The sequence below is a fragment of the Mesoplodon bidens genome (assembly GCF_964165515.1).
Source record: "Mesoplodon bidens genome assembly, chromosome: 8".
Taxonomy (NCBI): domain Eukaryota; kingdom Metazoa; phylum Chordata; class Mammalia; order Artiodactyla; family Ziphiidae; genus Mesoplodon; species Mesoplodon bidens.
The window spans coordinates 66,065,580-66,084,980 of record NC_138165.1 but is presented as its reverse complement, the minus strand read 5'-3'; positions in this window follow the sequence as shown (position 1 = coordinate 66,084,980).

Genomic DNA, 19,401 nt, shown 5'->3' with positions numbered 1-19,401 from the left:
ATAATATAGTTTGAAATAAGGAAGCATGATGCCTCCAGCTTTGTCTTTTCTTAGTATTGCTTTGGCTATTCAGGGACTTTTGTGATTCCATACAAGTATTAGAATTGTTTGTTTTATTTCTATGAAAAAAATATTGGAATCTTTACAGGGATTGTATTGAATATATAGATGGCTTTGTGTAGTATGAACATTTTAACAATATTAATTCTTCCAATCCATGAACATGGGGTAAATTTTTGTTAATTTTTGTCTTCTTTGATTTCTTTCATCAATGTCTTGTAGTTCTCAGTGTAAAGTTTTCACATTCTTGGTTAAATTTATTCCGAAGTATTTTATTATTTTTGATGCTCTTTTAAATGGGGTCATTTTCTTTATTTTTGTCAGATTATGTATTGTTATTATATAGAAATGCTAATGATTTTTTTTTGCTAATATTGTATCCAACAACTTTACTGAAATCACTGGGTAGATATAACACTTTTTCTGTGGAGTCCTTAGAATTTTCTCTAATAAAAATCATGTTGTCTGCACATAGACACAATTTTACTTTTTTCTTTCAAATTCTGACCTTTTTTTTATTTCTTACCTGATTAGAGGTAGGCACCCATGTCTTGTTCCTGATCTTTGCAGAAAGGCTTTCCTACTTTCACCACTAAATATGTTACCTATTGGCTTGTCGCATGTGACTTTTGTTATGTTGAGGTACATTTCTTCTATAAATAATTTTTAAGAGTTTTTACATTAACCAATCTTGAATTTTGTCAAATTTTTCTTCTGCATCTATTGAGATGATAATATAATTTTTTCATTTATTTCATTAATATGATATACATTGATTTTGTGAATGTTGAATCATCCTTACATTCCAGGGATAAATCCCACTTGATCATGGTGAATGATCTTTTAAATGTGTTGCTAAATTTGGTTTGCTAGTATTTTATTGACAATTTCGCATCTATATCCATCAGGGATACTGGCCTGTAGTTTTCTTTTCTGGTAGTGTCTTTGTCTAGTCTTGGTATCAGCTTGCCTTGTAAAATCAGTTTTGGAGTATTCCTTCCTCTTGGTGTTTTTCTATGTCTATGAGTCTGTTTCTGTTTTGTAATTAAGTTCGTTTGCATCATTTGTTTTAGATACCACATATATATGATACAAAATATCATATGATTTTTGTCTTTCTCTGTCTGACTTACTTCACTTAGTATGATCATCTCTAGGTCCATCCATATTGCTGCTAATGGCATTATTTCATTCTTTTTTAATGGCTGAGTAATATTCCATTGTGTGTGTGTGTGTGTGTGTGTGTGTGTATATACACACCACATCTTCTTTATCCATTCCTCTGTTGATGGACATTTAGGTTGCTCCCATGTCTTGGCTATTATAAATAGTGCTGCAGTGAACAGTAGGGTGTATGTTTCCTTTCTTTTTTAAAAAAATATTTATTTATTTGGCTGTGCTGGGTCTTAGTTGCGGCATGCAGGATCGTTAGTTGTGGTGTGTGGGCTCTTTTAGTTGTGACATGCGGGATCTAGTTCCCTGACTACAGATCAAACCTGGGAGCACGCAGTCCTAACCACTGGACCACAAGGGAAGACCCACATGTATCCTTTCAAACCATGTTCTCCTCTGGATATATGTCCGGGAGTGGGATTGCTGAATTAGATGATATCTCTGTTTTTAGTTTCTTAAGGAACACCCATACTGTTTTCCATAGTGGCTGTACTAATTTACATTCCCACCAACAGTGTAAGAGGGTTCCTTTTTCTCCACACCCTCTCCAGCATTTATTATTTGTAGACTTTTTTTTTTTTCTTTTTTTTTTTTTTTTGCGGTATGTGGGCCTCTCACTGTTGTGGCCTCTCCCATTGCGGAGCACAGGCTCCGGACGCACAGGCCCAGCGGCCATGGCTCACGGGCCCAGCCGCTCCGCGGCATGTGGGATCTTCCCAGACCGGGGCACGAACCCGTTTCCCCTGCATCGGCAGGCGGACTCTCAACCACTGCGCCACCAGGGAAGCCCTGTAGACTTTTTGATGTTGGCCATTCTGACCAGAATGAGGTGATACTTCATTGTAGTTTTGATTTGCATTTCTCTAATAATTAGTAATGTTGAACATCTTTTTATGTCTGTTGGACACCTGTATGTCTTCTGTGGAGAAATGTCTATTTAGATCTTCCACCCATTTTCTGATTGGATTGTTTGTTTTTTTAATATTGAGCCACAAGAGCTGTTTTTAAATTTTGGAGACTAATCCCTTGTCAGTCACATCATTTGCAAATATTTTCTCCCATTCTGTGTGTTGTCTTTTTGTTTTGTTTGTGCTTTCTTTTGATGTGCAAAAGCTTTTAAGTTTAATTAGGTCCCATTTGTGTATTTTTATTTTGATTAATCTCGGAGATGGCTCAGAAAAGATATTGATGTGATTTACGTCAAAGAGTGTTCTGCCTATGTTTTTCTCTAAGAGTTTTATAGTATCCAGTCTTACACCTAGGTCTTTAATCCATTTTGAGTTTATTTTTGTGTATGGTGTTAAAGAATGTTCTATTTGTTTTTTTACATGTAGCTGTCCAGTTTTCCCAGCACCATTTATTAAAGAGACTATCTTTCCTCCATTGTATACTCTTGCCTCCTTTGTCATAGATTAATTGACCATAGGTGATTGAATTTATTTCTGGGCATTCTATCCTGTTCCATTGATCTGTATTTCTGTTTTTGTGCCAGTACCATACTGTTTTGATGACTGTAGCTTTGTAGTATAGTCTAAACTCAGGGAACCTGATTCCTCCAGCTCTGTCTTTCTTTCTCAAGATTGATTTGGCTATTTGGGGTCTTTTGTGCCTCCATACAAAGTTTAAGATTTTTGTTCTAGTGTGAAAAATGCCATTGGTAATTTGATAGGGACTGCACTGAATCTCTAGATTGCCTTGGGTAGTATAGTCATTTTCACAATATTGAGTCTTCCAATACAAGAACATGGTATATCTTTCCATCTGTTTGCAGCATCTTGGATTTCTTTTATCAGCATCCTATAGTTTTCAGAGTACAGGTCTTTTGTCTCCTTAGGTAGGTTTATTCCTAGGTATTTTATTCTTTTTTATGTGATGGTAAATAGGATTTTGTTTTCTTTAATTCCTCTTTCTGATCTTTCATTGTTAGTGTGTGGAAATGCAACCGATTTCTGTGTACTAATTTTGTATCATGCAACTTTGCTGAATTCATTGATGAGCTCTAGTAGTTTTCTGGTAGCATCTTTAGGATTTTCTATGTATAGTATCATGTCATCTGCAAACAGTGACAGTTTTGATTCTTTCTTTCCAATTTAGATGACTTTTCTTTTTCTTCTCTGATTGCCATGACTAGACTTCCAAAACTATGTTGAATAAAAGTGGCAAGAGTGGACATCCTTATCTTGTTCCTGATCTTAGAGGAAATGCTTTCAGCTTTTCACTGCTGAGTATGATGTTAGCTGTGGGTTTGTCATATATGGCCTTTATTATGTTGAGATATGTTCCCTCTATGCCCAAATTCTGGAGAATTTTTACCATAAATGGTGTTGAACTTTGTCAGAAGCTTTTTCTGCATCTATTGAGATGATCATATGGTTTTTATTCTTCAATTTATTGATGTGGTGTATCACACTGATTGCTTTGCAGATATTGCAAAATCCTTGCATCCCTGAGATAAATCCCACTTGATCATGCAGTATAATCCTTTTAACATATTGTTGGATTTGGATTGCTAGTATTTTGTTGAGGATATTTTCATCTATGTTTATCAGTGATATTGGCCGATAATTTTCTTTTTTTGTGGTATCTTTGTCTAGTTTTGGTATCAAGATGATGGTGGCCTCATAGAATGAGTTTGGGAGTATTCCTTCCTCTGAAATTTTTTGGAATAATTTCAGAAAGAGTGGTGTTAACTCTTCTCTAAATGTTTGATAGAATTCACCTATGAAGCCATCTGGTCCTGGACTTCTGTCTGTTTGGAGTTTTTTATCACAGTTTCAGTTTCAGTACTTATTATTGGTCTGTTCATATTTTCTATTTCTTCCTGGTTCAGCCTTGGAAGGTTATACCTTTCTAAGAATTTGTCCACTTCTTCCAGATTGTCCATTTTATTGGCATGTAGTTACATGTAGTATTCTCTTATGATCCTTTGTATTTCTGTGGTGTCAGTTGTAACTTCTTTTTCATTTCTAATCTTATTTATTTGAGCTCTCTTGCTTTTTTTCTTGATGAGTCTGGCTAAAGGTTTATCAGTTTTGTTTATCTTTTCAAAGAACCAGCGTTTAGTTTCATTGATCTTTGCTACTGTTTTATTTGTCTCTGTTTCATTTATTTCTTCTCTGATCTTTATGACTTCTTTCCTTCTATAATACTAACTTTGGGTTTTGTTTGTTCTTCCCCTAGTTGCTTTAGGTGTAAGGTTAGGTTGTTTGTATGTGATTTTTCTTGTTTCTTGAGATGAGATTGTATTCCTATAAACTTTCCTCTTCAAACTGCTTTTGCCATGTGCCATAGGTTTCAGATTGTCATGCTTTTGTTTTCATTTGTCTCTATTTTTTGATTTCCTCTTTGACTTCTTCAGTGATCCATTGGTTTTTTAGTAGCATATTGTTTAGTTTCCACGTTTGTGTTTTTTACAGTTTTTTTCTTGTAGTTGATTTCTAATATCATAGTGTTGTAGTAGGAAAACATGCTTGATATTTCAGTTTTCTTAAATGTACCAAGGCTCATTTTGAGGCCTGGTAAGTGCTCAGTAGTGGAGAATGTTCCATGTGCACTTGAGAAGAATATTTTTTGGATGGAATACTCTGTAAATATCAATTAAGTTGATCTGGTCCAATTTGTTATTTAAGACCTGTGTTTCCTTAGTGATCTTCTACCTGGTTCATCTGTCCATTGATTAAAGTGTGGTGTTAAAGTCCACCACTATTATTGTGTTATGGTCTATGTCTCCTTTTATGGCTGTTAGTATTTGCCTTATATATTGGGGTGCTCCTATGTTGGGTGCATATATATTTACACTTGTTATATCTTCTTGGATTGATTCCTTGATCATTATGTTGTGTCCTTCTTTGTCTCTTGTAACAGTCTTTATTTTAATGTCTACTTTGTCTGATATGAGTATTACTACTCCAGCTTTCTTTTGATTTCCATTTGCATAGGATACCTTTTTCCATCCCCTCACTTTCAGTCTGGATGTGTCCCTAGATCTGAAGTGGGTCTCTTGTAGACCGCATATATATGGGCCTTGTTTTTGTATCCATTCAGCCAGTCTGTGTCTTTTGGTTGGAGCATTTAATCCATTTACATTTAAGGTAATTATTGATATATATGTTCCTATTGCCATTTTCTAAATTGTTTTGTTTTTTGTAGGTCTTTTTTCTTCCTTTCCTCTTTTGTTCTCTTCTCTTGTGACTTGATGGCTAACATTAGTGTTGTGTTTGGATTACTTTTTCTTTTTGTGTGTGAATATTTATTGTAGATTTTCAGTTTGTGGTTACCATGAGGTTTTGATATAGCAGTCTGTATATAAACAAGATTATTTAAAGTTGCTGGTCTATTAATTTCCAATGAATTTCCAATATCCTGAATTTGTACTCTCCTCACAGTTGCTGATTTTGATTTATTTTTGTGAAGATGATTTCCTACCTTTTTTTTTTTTTTTTTTTTTTTTTTGCGGTACGTGGGCCTCTCACTGTTGTGGCCTCTCCCGTTGCAGGGCACAGGCTCCGGACGCGCAGGCTCAGCGGCCATGGCTCACAGGCCCAGCCGCTCCGCGGCATGTGGGATCTTCCTGGACGGGGGCACGAACCGATGTCCCCTGCATCGGCAGGCGGACTCTCAACAACTGCGCCACCAGGGAAGCCCCCTACCTTTACTTTATGTTTGCCTTTACCATTGAGCTTTTCCATTCATAATTTTCTTGTTTCTAGTTCTGGCCTTTCCTTTTCCACTTAAAGAAGTTGCTCTAGCATTTGTTGCAAAGCTGGTCTGGTGGTGCTCAATTCTCTTGGCTTTTGCTTGTCTGTAATGCTTTTGATTTCTCTGCTGAATCTGAATGAGAGCCTTGCTGGGTAGAGTATTCTTGGTTGTAGGTTCTTCCCTTTCATCACTTTAAATATATTGTGCCACTCCCTTCTGGCCTGCAGAGTTTCTGCTGAGAAATCAGCTGATAATGTTATGTGAGTTCCCTTGTATGTTACTTGTTGCTTTTCCTTTGTTGCTTTTAATATTTTTTCTTTGTCTTTAATTTTTGTCAGTTTGTTTACTATGTAACTTGCTATGTTCCTCTATGGGTTATCCTGTATGGGACTCTGCTCTTCCTGGACTTCAGTGATTTTTTCCTTTCCCATGTTAGAGAAGTTTTCAGCTATTATCTCTTCAAATATTTTCTCAGGTCCTTTCTCTCTCTCTTGTCCTTCCAGAACCCCTATAATGTGAATATTTGTGCATTTAATGTTGTCCCAAAGGTCCCTTAGACCAGCAGACCCTAACCTTTTTGGCACCAGGGACTGGATTCGTGGAAGACAATTTTTCCGTGGACTGGGGCAGGGGGAATGGTTTTGAGATGATTCAAGTGCATTACACTTATTGTGCACTTTATTTCTATTATTACTACATTGTAACATATAATGAAATAATTATACAGCTCACCATGATGCAGAATCAGTGGGAGCCCTGAGCATGTTTTCACTTGCCACTCACTGATAGGGTTTTTATGTGAGTCTGCAAGCAATTGACTTATTATGGTCACTATGCAGTCAAACCTCTCTGCTAATGATAATCTGTATGTGCAGCCACTCCCCAGCACCAGCATCACTGCCTCAGCTCCACCTCCGATCATCAGGCATTAGATTCTCATAAGGAGCATGCAAACTAGATCCCTCACATGCACTGTTTACAGTAGGGTTTGTGCTTCTATGATAATCTAATGCCACCACTGATCTGACAGGAGGTGGAGCTCAGGCGGTAACACAAGCGATGGGGAGCGGCTATAAATACAGATGAAACTTCACTTGCCCACTGCTCACCTCCTGTTTTGCAGCCTGGCTCCAAACAGGCCATGGACTGGTACTTGTCCATGTCCCAGGGGTTGGGGACCCCTACCTTAGACTGTCTTCATTTCTTTTCATTCTTTTTTCTTTATTCTGTTCCATGACAGTGACTTCCACAATTCTATCTGTCTTTCAGCTCATTTATCCATTCTTCTGCCTCAGTTACTCTGCTATTGATTCCTTCTAGTGTATTCTTCATTTCAGTTATTGTATTGTTCATCTCTGTTAGTTTGTTCTTTAGTTCTTCTAGGTCTTTGTTAAATATTTCTTGCATCTTCTCGATCTGTGCGTCCATTCTTTTTCCAAGATCTTGCATCATCTTCACTATCATTACTCTGAATTATTTTTCTGATAGATTGCCTATCTCCACTTCATTTAGTTGTTCTTCTAAGGTTTTATCTTGTTTCTTCATCTGGGACCTATTCCTCTGCCATCTCATTTTGTCTAACTTTCTGTGATTGCAGCTTGCATTCAGTAGACTGCAGGATTGTATTCTTCTTGCTTCTGCTGTCTGCCCTCTGGTGGATGAGGCTGTCTAACAGGCTTGTGTAGGCTTCCTGGTTGAAGAGTTCCTCCCCACTGGTGGGTGTGGCTGGGTCTTGTCCCTTTGGTGGGCAGGGCCATGCTCAGGAAGACTTTAAGGAGCCTGTCTGATGATGGGTGGGGCTGTGTTCTCACCCTGTTGGTTGTTTTGCTTGAGGAACCCCAGCACTGGAGCCTACAGGCTGTTGGGTGGAGCTAGGTCTTGGGAAGGAAATGGCAGCCTCCGGAGGGCTCATGCCAATGAGTACTCACCAGAACTGCCACTACCAATATCTTTGTCCCCACAATGAGCCACAGTCACCCCCCACCTCCACAGAACACCCTCCAGTGCTAGCAGGTAGGTCTGGCTCAGTCTTTTATGAGGTCACTGCTTTTTTTCCCTGGGTCCTGGTGTGCACCCTCCAAGAGTGGAGTTTCTGTTTCCCCCAGTCCTATGGAATTCTTGCAGTCAAACCCAGCTGGCCTTCAAAACCAGCTTCTCTGGGGTCTCTTACTCCTGTTTCCAGAACCCCAGGCTGGGAAGCCTGATGTGAGGCTTAAGACTTTCACTCCTATGGGAGAACTTCTGTGGTATAAATATTTTCCAGTTTGTGGGTTCCCCACCCAGCAGGTATAGGATTTGATTTTATCATGGTTGTGCCCCTCATACCATCTCAATGTGGCTTCTTCTTTGTCTTTGCATGTAGGGTATTTTTTTTGGTAGGTTCCAGCGTCTTATTGTTGTCGTTGATGGTTGTTCAGCAGTTAGTTGTGATCTTAGTATTTTTGTAAGAAGGGATGATCTCACGTCCTTCTACTCCACCATCATGCTGGCCAGTGTAGCACATCTTCTTTATCCATTATGTGTTGATGTATATTTAGGTTGTTTCCATGTCTTGGCTATTGTGAATAGTGCTTCTATGAACATAGGGGTGCATGTATCTTTTTGAATTACAGTTTTGTCCAGGTCTATGCCCGTGAGTGGGATTGCTGGATCGTATGGTAGCTCTATTTTTAGTTTTCTGAAGAACCTCCAAACTGTTTTCCATAGTGGCTGTACCAACTTACATTCTCCACACCCTCTCCAGCATTTGTTATTTGTAGACTCTTAATGATGGCCATTCTGACCAGTGTGAGGTGGTATCTCATTGTAGTTCTGATTGCATTTCTCTAATAATTAGTGATGTTGAGCATATTTTCATGTACCTACTGGCCCTCTGTATGTCTTCTTTGGGGAAATGTGTCTTTAGGTCTTCTGCCCATTTTTCGATTGGGTTTTTGTTTTGTTGTTGTTGAGTTGTATGAGCTGTTTGTATATTTTGGAGATTAAGCCTCATTGGTTGCATCATTTGCAAATATTTTCTCCCATCCCATACGTTTTTTTTAATTGTTTCTTTTGCTGTGCAAAACTTGTAAGTTTTATTAGGTCCCATTTGTTTGTTTTGGTTTTATTTATATTGATTTGGGAGCAATTCCTAAGAAAACATTCATACAATTTATGTCAGAGAATATTTTGCCTATGCTCTCTTCTAGGAGTTTTATGGTGTCATGTCCTACGTTTAAGTCTTTAAACCATTTTGAATTTATTTTTGTGCATGGGGTGAGGGTGTGTTCTAACTTCATTGATTTACATGCAGCTGTCCAACTTTCCCAGCACCACTTGCTAAAGATAATGTCTTTTTTCTATTTTATATTTTTGCCTCCTTTGTCAAAGATTAATTTACTGTAAGTGTGTGGGTTTATTTCTGGGTTCTCTATTGTGTTCCATTGATCCTATGTCTGTTTTTGTACCAATACTACACTCTTTTGATTATTGTAGCTTTGCAGAATTGTCTGAAGTCTGGGATAGATATGCCTCCTGCTTTGTTGTTGTTTTTCTCTCAGGACTGTTTTAGCAATTCTGGGTCTTTTATGGTTCCATAAAAATTGGGGGATTATTTGTTTTAGTTCTGTGAAAAATGTCATGATCCCTAATTTGATAGGGATCACATTAACTCTACAGATTGCTTTGGATAATATTACCATTTTAACAATATTAATTCTTCTAGTCCCAAGAGCGTGGGATATCTTTCCATTTCTTTGCACCCTCTTTAATTTCCTTCATTAATATTTTATAGTTCTCAGCATATAAGTCTTGCCCCTTTGATCAGGTTTAGTCCTAGTTTTTTGTTTTGTTTTGTTTTGGTGCAGTTTTAAAAGGTGTTTTTTTCACATTGTCTTTCTGATATTTCATTCTTAGTGTAAAGAAATGCAACTGATTTCTGAATGTTAATCTTCTATTCTGCTACTTTGCTGAATTCATTTATCAGCTCTAGTAGTTTCTGTGTGGAATCCTTAGGATTTTCTATATATAGTATCATGTCATCAGCATATAGTGAAAATTTTACCTATTCTCTTCCAATTTGGATATCTTTTATTTCTTTTTCTTGTCTGATTGCTGTGGCTAGGGCTTCCAATACTATGTTAAATAGAAATGGTGAGTGTGGGCATCCTTGTCCTATTCCAGATTTTAGTGAGAAGGCTTTCAGCCTTTCACCATTGGGTATTATACTGGCTGTGGGTTTGTCATAAATGGCTTTTATTATGTTGAGATATGTTCCCTCTATACCCACTATGGTTAAGAGTTTTTATCATAAATGGATGTGAATGTTGTCAAATGCTTTTTTCTGCATCTATTGAGGTGATCATATGGTTTTTGACTTTTCTTTTTTAATGTGGTGTATTACATTGATTGATTTGCATATTTTGAACCATTCTTGTGAACTTAGGATGAATCCCACTTGGCCGTGGTGTATGATCCTTTTTATGTGCCATTGGATTCAGTTTGCTAATATTTTGTTGAGAATTTTTGCATCTATATTCATAAAAGATATTGGCCTGTAATTTCCTTTTTTAGTGGTATCTTTGTCTGGTTTTCATATCAGGGTGATGCTGGCTTCATAAAATGTCTTTGGGTGTGTTCCCTCCTCTTCAGCCTTTTGGAAGAGTTTCAGAAGGATTGGTATAAATTCTTCTTTGTATGTTTTGTAGAATTCGACTGTGAAGCCATCTTGTCCTGGACTTTTGTTTGTAAGGAGTTTTTTTGTTTGTTTGTTCATTACAGATTCTGTTTCACTTCTAGTGATTGGTCTGTTCAAATTATCTATTTCTTTTTTATTCCATTTTGGTGGGCTATATGTTTCTAGGAAGTTGTCCATTTCTTCTAGGTTGTCAAATTTGTTGGCGTATAATTGTTCATATTATTCTCTAATGGTTTTTGTATTTCTGTGGTATCAGTTGAGATTTTTCCTTTTTCATTTCATTTATTCATTTTCATTTATTTTGTTTATTTGGATTCTCTCGCTTTTCTCCTTGGTGAGCCTGGCCAGAGTTTTGTCAACTTTGTTTAGCCTTTCAAAGAACCAACTCTTTGTTTTTTTGATTTTTTTTCTATTTTTTTTACTCTCTATTTTATTTATTTCCTCTCTGATCTTATTATTTCCTTCCTTCTGCTGAATTTAGGTTTTATTTGCTCTTCTTCTTCTAATTCTTTAAGGTGGTGGGTTAGGTTGTTTATTTGAGATTTTTCTTCTTTTTGAGGAAGGCCTCTATCACTATTAACTTCCCTGTACAAACTGCTTTTGCTACATCCCATAGATTTTGTATGGTTGTGTTTTCATTGTCATTTGTCTCAAGGTATTATTTAATTTCCTTTTTGATTTCCTCCTTGACCCATTGGTTTTTTAGTAGCATGTTGTTTAGCCTCCATGTAATCGTTTTTTCTTATTTTTCTTCCTGTGGTTGATTTCTAGTTTCATGCCGTTGTGGTCAGAGAAGATGCTTAAAATCATTATATACTCTTAAATTTGTTGAGGTTACTTTTGTGCCCTAGTATGTGGTCAATCCTAGAGAATGTTCCATGTGCACTTGAAAAGTATTCTGGGGTTTTTTCAATGAAATGTTGTGAAAATATCAATTAAGTATAACTGTTCTATTGTATCATTCAGGATCTCTGTTGCCTTACTGATTTTCCATCTAGAAGATCTGTCCAATGATGTGAGTGGGGTGTTAGTCCCCTACTGTTATTGTATTCCCATCAATTTCTCCCTTTTTGTCTGTTAGTATTTTTTTTATGTATTTGGGTGCTCCTCTGTTAGGTTCATATATGTTGACGAATGTAATATCCTCTTCTTTTATTGATCCTCTTGTCATTATATAGTGTCTTTCTTTATTTTTCTTTATGGCCTTTGTTTTAAAGTCTATTTTGTCTGTTATGGGTATTGTAACTCCCACTTTATTGTGATTTCCATTTGCATGAAATATCTTTTTCCATCCTTTCATGTCTAATCTATGTGTGTCCTTTGCCCTAAGGTGGGTCTCTTCTGGGCAGCATATTGCAGCCACTTTTTTTTTTTTTAACATCTTTATTGGAGTATAATTGCTTTACAATGGTGTGTTAGTTTCTGCTTTATAACAAAGTGAATCAGTTATACATATACATATGTTCCCATATCTCTTCTCTCTTGCATCTCCCTCCCATCCACCCTCCCTATCCCACCCCTCTAGGTGGTCACAAACCACCTAGCTGATCTCCCTGTGCTATGCAGCTGCTTCCCACTAGCTATTTATTTTACCTTTGGTAGTGTATATATGTCCATGTCACTCTTTCACTTTGTCACAGCTTACCCTTCCCCCTCCCCATATCCTCACGTCCATGCTCTAGTAGGTCTGTGTCTTTATTCCCATCTTACCCCTAGGTACTTCATGACTTTTTTTTTTCTTAGATTCCATATATATGTGTTAGCATACGGTATTTGTTTTTCTCTTTCTGACTTACTTCACTCTGTATGACAGACTCTAGGTCCATCCACATCACTACAAATATCTCAGTTTTGTTTCTTTTTATGGCGAGTAATATTCCATTGTATATATGTGCCACATCTTCTTTATCCATTCATCTGTTGATGGACACTTAGGTTGCTTCCATGTCCTGGCTATTCTAAATAGAGCTGCAATGAACATTTTGGTACATGACTCTTTTTGAATTATGGTTTTCTCAGGGTATATGCCCAGTAGTGGGATTGTTGGGTCATATGGTAGTTCTATTTTTAGTTTTTTAAGGAACCTCCATACTGTCCTCCATAGTGGCTGTATCAATTTACATTCCCAACAACAGTGCAAGAGTGTTCCCTTTTCTCCACACCTCTCTAGCATTTATTGTTTGTGGATTTTTTGATGATGGCCATTCTGACCGGTGTGAGATGATATCTCATTGTAGTTTTGATTTGCATTTCTCTAATGATTAATGATGTTGAGCATTCTTTCATGTGTTTGTTGGCAATCTGTATATCTTCTATGGAGAAATGTCTATTTAGGCCTTCTGCCCATTTTTGGATTGGGTTTTTTGGTTTTTTGTTATTGAGCTGCATGAGCTGCTTATAAATTTTGGAGATTAATCCTTTGTCAGTTGCTTCATTTTCAAATATTTTCTCCCATTCTGAGGGTTGTCTTTTGGTTTTGTTTATGGTTTCCTTTCCTGTACAAAAGCTTTTACATTTCTTTAGGTCCAATTTGTTTATTTTTGTTTTTATTTCCATTTCTCTAGGAGGTGGGTCAAAAAGGATCTTGCTGTGATTTATGTCATAGAGTGTTCTGCATATGTTTTCCTCTAAGAGTTTGATAGTTTCTGGCCTTACATTTAGGTCTTTAATCCATTTTGAGCTTATTTTTGTGTATGGTGTTAGGGAGTGATCTAATTTCATACTTTTCTATGTACCTGTCCAGTTTTCCCAGCACCACTTATTGAAAAGGCTGTCTTTTCTCCACTGTATATTCTTGGCTCCTTTATCAAAGATAAGCTGACCATATGTGTGTGGGTTTATCTATAGGATTTTTATCCTGTTCCATTGATCTATATTTCTGTTTTTGTGCAAGTACCATGCTGTCTTGATTACTGTAGCTTTGTAGTATAGTCTGAAGTCAGGGAGCCTGATTCCTCCAGCTCCGTTTTTCGTTCTCAAGATTGCTTTGGCTGTTTGGGGTCTTTTGTGTTTCCATACAAATTGTGAAATTTTTGTTCTAGTTCTGTGAAAAATGCCAGTGGTAGTTTGATAGGGATTGCATTGAATCTGTAGATTGCTTTGAGTAGCAGAGTCATTTTTGCAATGTTGATTCTTCCAATCCAAGAGCATGGTATATCTCTCCATCTATTTCTATCATCTTTAATTTCTTTCATCAGTGTCTTATAATTTTCTGCATACAGGTCTTTTGTCTCCTTAGGCAGGTTTATTGCTAGATATTTTATTCTTTTTCTTGCAGTGGTAAATGGGAGTGTTTTCTTAATTTCACTTTCAGATTTTTCATCATTAGTGTATAAAAATGCCAGAGATTTCTGTGCATTAATTTTGTATCCTGCAACTTTACCAAATTCATTGTTTAGCTCTAGTAGTTTTCTGGTAGCATCTTTAGGATTTTCTATGTATAGTATCATGTCATCTGCTAACAGTGACAGCTTTATTTCTTCCTTTCCGATTTGGATTCCTTTTATTTCTTTTTCTTCTCTGATTGCTGTGGCTAAAACTTCCAAAACTATGTTGAATAAGAGTGGTGAGAGTGGGCAACCTTGTCTTGTTCCTGATCTTAGTGGCAATGCTTTCAGTTTTTCACCATTGAGGACGATGTTGCAGCCTCTTTTTTTATTGTCAGCCAGTCTGTCTTTTGTTTTTTTTTTGTTTTTTGGCTGTGCCACGTGGCTTGTGGGATCTTAGTTCCCTGATCAGGGAGTCAACCCATGCCCACTGCAGTGGAAGTGCAGAGTCCTAACCACTGGACTGTCAGGGAGTTCCCCACTCTATGTCTTTTGATTGAAGCATTCAGTCCATTGACATTTAAGGTAATTATTGATACATATGTATTTATTGGTATTTCAAACCTTGTTTTCCAGTTGATTCTATGTTTATTCTTTGTTTTTTTTGTGGTTTGATGATTTCCTTTTATTTTATGCTTGTGTTCTCTTATTTTTCGTTTCCGTGAATCTATTGCATGTTTTTGATTTGTGGTTGCCCTGTTTTTCAAGTATGTTAATCCCTTCCTATATCTCCTTGCTTTAGACTGATAGTCATATAGGCTCAAACACATTCTAAAAAAAGGAATCTATATTTTCATACTCTCCTTCCCCACACTTTGATTTTGATGTCATTTTTTCCCTCCTTATATTACTTCTTTTGCTGTTCCTTGTGTTTATCATCACTTTCACAAATGATTTTGTTTTGTTTTGTTTTTCTGATCTGTATACAGGCTTATTCAAATGATTTACTTTCCAACTGTGATTTCCTCCTTCCTATATCTTCTTGCTTCTTTTCTATTTAGAGAAGACATTTCAATATTTCAACAGTAAACCTATTAAGATAGGTTTAGTATTGTTGTATGTTTTTTAGTTTTTGCTTACCTGAGAAATTCTTTATTTCTCCTCCTATTATATTCTAAATGATAATCTTGCTGGGTAGAGTATTCTAAGTTGAAAATTTTTCCCTTTCAAGACTTTGAATATATTTTGCCATTCCCTTCTGGCCTGCAGTGTTTCTGTAGATAAATCAGCTGATAACTTTATGGGGGTTCCCTTGTAATTAACTCTTTGTTTTTCCCTTGCTGCCTTTAGAGTCATCTATCCTTAACTTTCGCCATTTTTATTATATGTCTAGGTGTAGGTCTGTTTGGATTCATCTTGATTGGGACTCTCTGTGCTTCCTGTATCTGGATATCTGTTTCCTTCTTTAGGTTTGGGTAGTTTTCAGCCAAAATTTCTTCAAATACATTTTAAATCCCCTTTTCTCTTTCTCCTCCTTCTGAAATCCCTGTTATGCATAGATTGGCATACTTTATGTTATCCCATAGGTCTCTTATATGGCTTTCATTTTTTTCATTTGGCTTTCTATTTGCTGTTTTGATTGGGTAATTTCCATTATTCTATCTTATGGATCACTTATTTCTTCTGCATTATTCATTCTGCTATTCATTGCCTTTAGCTCAGCTTTCATCTCAGCAAATGAATTTTCTAATTTTTCTTGGCTCCTCCTTTTAGTTTCTAGTTCCTTTTTACATTTCTGTTGATAGCCTTTCTTAATTTCTTCAGTATTTTCATTACCTCCTTTTTGAAATCGGTGTCTATTAGATTGAAGAGATCTGTTTCACTGTTTGTTCCTTCAGGGGAATTTTCTTGGTCTTTCATCTGGGAGTGCTTCCTCTGCTTCTTCATTTTGCTTATATTTCTTGTACTCTATGAGCTTAGGAGAAACAATTATCTACTGTAGTCTTATGGGCTATTTATATATGGGAGCATCCCTGCCTAACTTGTGTGGGTTTAATATTTTTTTCGCATGAGGGCTGTTTTTGGTTTGGATGCTGGCTGTCTCTTTCCTTAGCATTATTCCTTTGATAGGGACTGTGCAGGTGAGTGGCCTGTGCCTGCCCCCGGGAAGGTGGGGGCAGCAAGTGACACCTACTCACAGGACCCTTGGCAGTGGCAGCAGTCTGCACCCACCTCTGGAGTCTGAGATGGCAGCGGTGTCTTGCACTCACCCCTGGAGCTTGTGTAGGCAGTGCCTTCCTGCCCGAGAGTGCACACACACAGAGAAAGAAGCTCTTATGGTCGTCCCACCCCTCTCCTTGCACACCCTCCTCTCCTTGCCTCTCTGGAGGGCCCAGGCTTCTTCCCATACTCTCTTGGTTGGGGTTCATCGTACCCCAGGCCCCTCAGGCTGTCTCCACACAGCCAACCCCAGTCCTCTCCCCTGGTCTGACCTCCACAGCCCGAGCTTCAACCCCCAGCCCCCAGCCCCCACCCACCCCAGTAGATGAGCAAGCATCTCAGGCCAGGGAGTACTAGGCAGTGGCACAGACCGTCTCTGCAAGTCTCTTTCCCCTTTGCCTTCTGCAAACTGGTTGCTGCACCCTCCTCCGAAACTCCAAAGCTCCCCCTCTGTCCTGGCTGTTATCCCCACCAGTGAGGCAACTTCTCAGTGTGCAGAAACCTTTCCTCTTTCACAGCTCCCTTCCAGGGGTACAGGTCCCATCACGATTCCTTTCTTTTTTTTTTTTTTTTTTTCTTTTTTCTTTTGTCCTACCCAGTTTCATGAAGATTTTCTTGCCCTTTTGGAAGTCTGAGGTCTTTTGCCAGTATTCAGTAGATGTTCTGTGAGAATTGTTCCACGTGTAGATTTTTTTGTTTTTGTTTTTGTTTTGTTTTGTTTTTTGCGGTATGTGGGCCTCTCACTGTTGTGGCCTCTCCCGTTGAGGAGCACAGGCTCTGGACGCACAGGCTGAGTGGCCATGGCTCACGGGCCCAGCCGCTCCATGGCATGTGGGATATTCCCAGACTGGGGCACAAACCCACGTCCCCTGCATCAGCAGATGGACTCTCAACCACTGCACCACCAGGGAAGCCCCTGTAGATGTATTTTTGATGTATCTGTGGGAGAAGGTGAGCTCCATGTCCCACTCCTCTGCCATCTTGACCTGATCCAAAAAAGGATTCTTATTCCCACCTCATTTGGTGGCATCACAATGCCATCTCCCACAGTGCTTTCCCCCCACTTGCACTAGGACAGGACAGCAATCCAATCATAGAAAGAGATGTCTATGTCCCCTTATTGTAGGTACCCCCAAACTTCACTGGTGATCCTCTTGTCCTCCCACTGAAACTTCTGGGAGGAGTATCAGTAAAGTGCTCCTTTCACCACCACAGGGGGTGAGGTGAGGGGTAGCTCCCTTCAATGACAACCTCTCCCCAGAAAGGACACTTCTCTGCTTCCTCATCTTCCTCTTACATTAATGAAATGGAGGCAGGGGGGCTGAAGTTAGCATCAATTCTGCAAAAAAGCTGCTCTCAACAGACTCTTTGAAGAGATGGTTGACCTGATAACTGAGGGTTCTCTGGACTGAAAAATATTTTCTACATAAAACAAAAAAACTTTATTTTCCAGACTGAAATATGGGGATATATAAAATAAAAATTATTTTGAGATATCTACTGCACATTGCTTAATAGCTACAATTCTACTTTTCAATACAGTATTTAGGAAATGTTCTTAACAAAGATGTTCAAGTGTAATAAGGCCAGAGACTCCTGGGAATGTAATGATCTGGTTTGTTTTGAATTAGAATGTCTGCAGTTAGCCTAGTGTTTTAATAAGGTGTATAGGGATTAGAACTAGTCAACATATGAATTATGAAACTTCTAGTCAACCTGAAGAATATAAGTAGAAAAAAAAAGACTAAATCATTTGGAAAACTGGAGTATCCCTACCAGACTGTGGAATATTATTTACAATTGTAACAAGTGTAGGTTTGAAAACCAGGAAATATAGGGTTCAACCAAGAAGAGTTTTGCCACCAAAGGTTAAAAAAAATACCATATGCTTCTTCTCAACATGTGAACTTTCCCAACAGAAACAGGCAGATATTCATCTACTATAGCAAACACAAAGTGGAGAAAAGTTTTACTGCAGTGTTTTGACAAACACCACAGGTAATTTTAAAATGTGATCTTTAAGCTTAGCTATCTTAGGAAGAAGTACTTATCAAGAAAAATAGTTATTTTTCCCTTAAAACATTTTTCATATATATCTAATGCAAATGTTTCTCCATCATTTGTAATTGAGTTAACTTTTGGTATTTAACATTATAAATTGTGATTGTCTAGAAATCAATTTTTCTTTTTTTTTAATTTTATTTATTTTTGGCTGCATTGGGTCTTCATTGCTGCACGTGGGTTTTCTCTAGTTGCAGCAAGCAGGGGCTACTCTTCGCTGCGATGTGGGCTTCTCATTGTGGTGGCTTCTCTTGTTGCAGAGCATGGGCTCTAGGCACATGGGCTTCAGTAGTTGCAGCACATGGACTCAGTAGTTGTGGCTCACAGGCTCAGTAGTTGTGGCTCATGGGCTCTAGAGCTCCGCCTCAGTAGTTGTGGTGCATGGGCTTAGTTGCTCCGTGGCATGTGGGATCTTCCCGGACCAGGGATGGAACTCAGGTCCCCTGCATTGGCAGGTGGATTCTTAACCACTGCACCACGAAGGAAGTCCTAGAAATCAATTTTTATCTAGTCAAACTGAAAATGTTTTTATAACGAAAAAATACTAAGTCAATGGTGAGAAGTGCACAGTCCCAAATTAGAGGCCCAAAATAAAGGAAAAAGATAAGAAAACAAGTCAAAGGGAAAATATTTATTTATTTATTTATATAAATTTATTTTATTTATTTATTTTTGGCTGCGTTGGGTCTTCATTGCTGCGTGTGGGTTTTCTCTAGTTGCGGTGAGCGGGGACTACTCTTTGTTGTGGTGCGCGGGCTTGCAGTGGCTTCTCTTGTAGTGGAGCACGGGCTCTAGGCACATGGGCTTCAGTAGTTGTGGCTCACGGGCTCTAGAGTGCAGGCTCAGTAGTTGTGGTACATGGGCTTAGTTGCTCCGCGGCATGTGGGATCTTCCCAGACCAGGGCTCGAACCTGTGTCCTCTGCATTGGCAGGCGGATACTTAACCACTGCACCACCAGGGAAGCCCCCAAAAATATTTATTTTGATGGAGAAAACATATCCAGATCTAAGACAATAGAGCTGATTTTGCAAAAGAAATTAACAATTTATTTAGAAGGAGCTTACCATTGGAATTAAGCTATCTCACTGTAGCTTATGATAAAGAAATCCATCTATAAAAAGGCCAAAAGATGATTTTATGAAGTCTAGATAGACCAACACTACCATATAGTTTTAACATTTTTCCAGCAAAGGAAGGGTCCCTGATTAGCTGTCACAATTATCAAGAACTGATGAGTGAAGACTTTT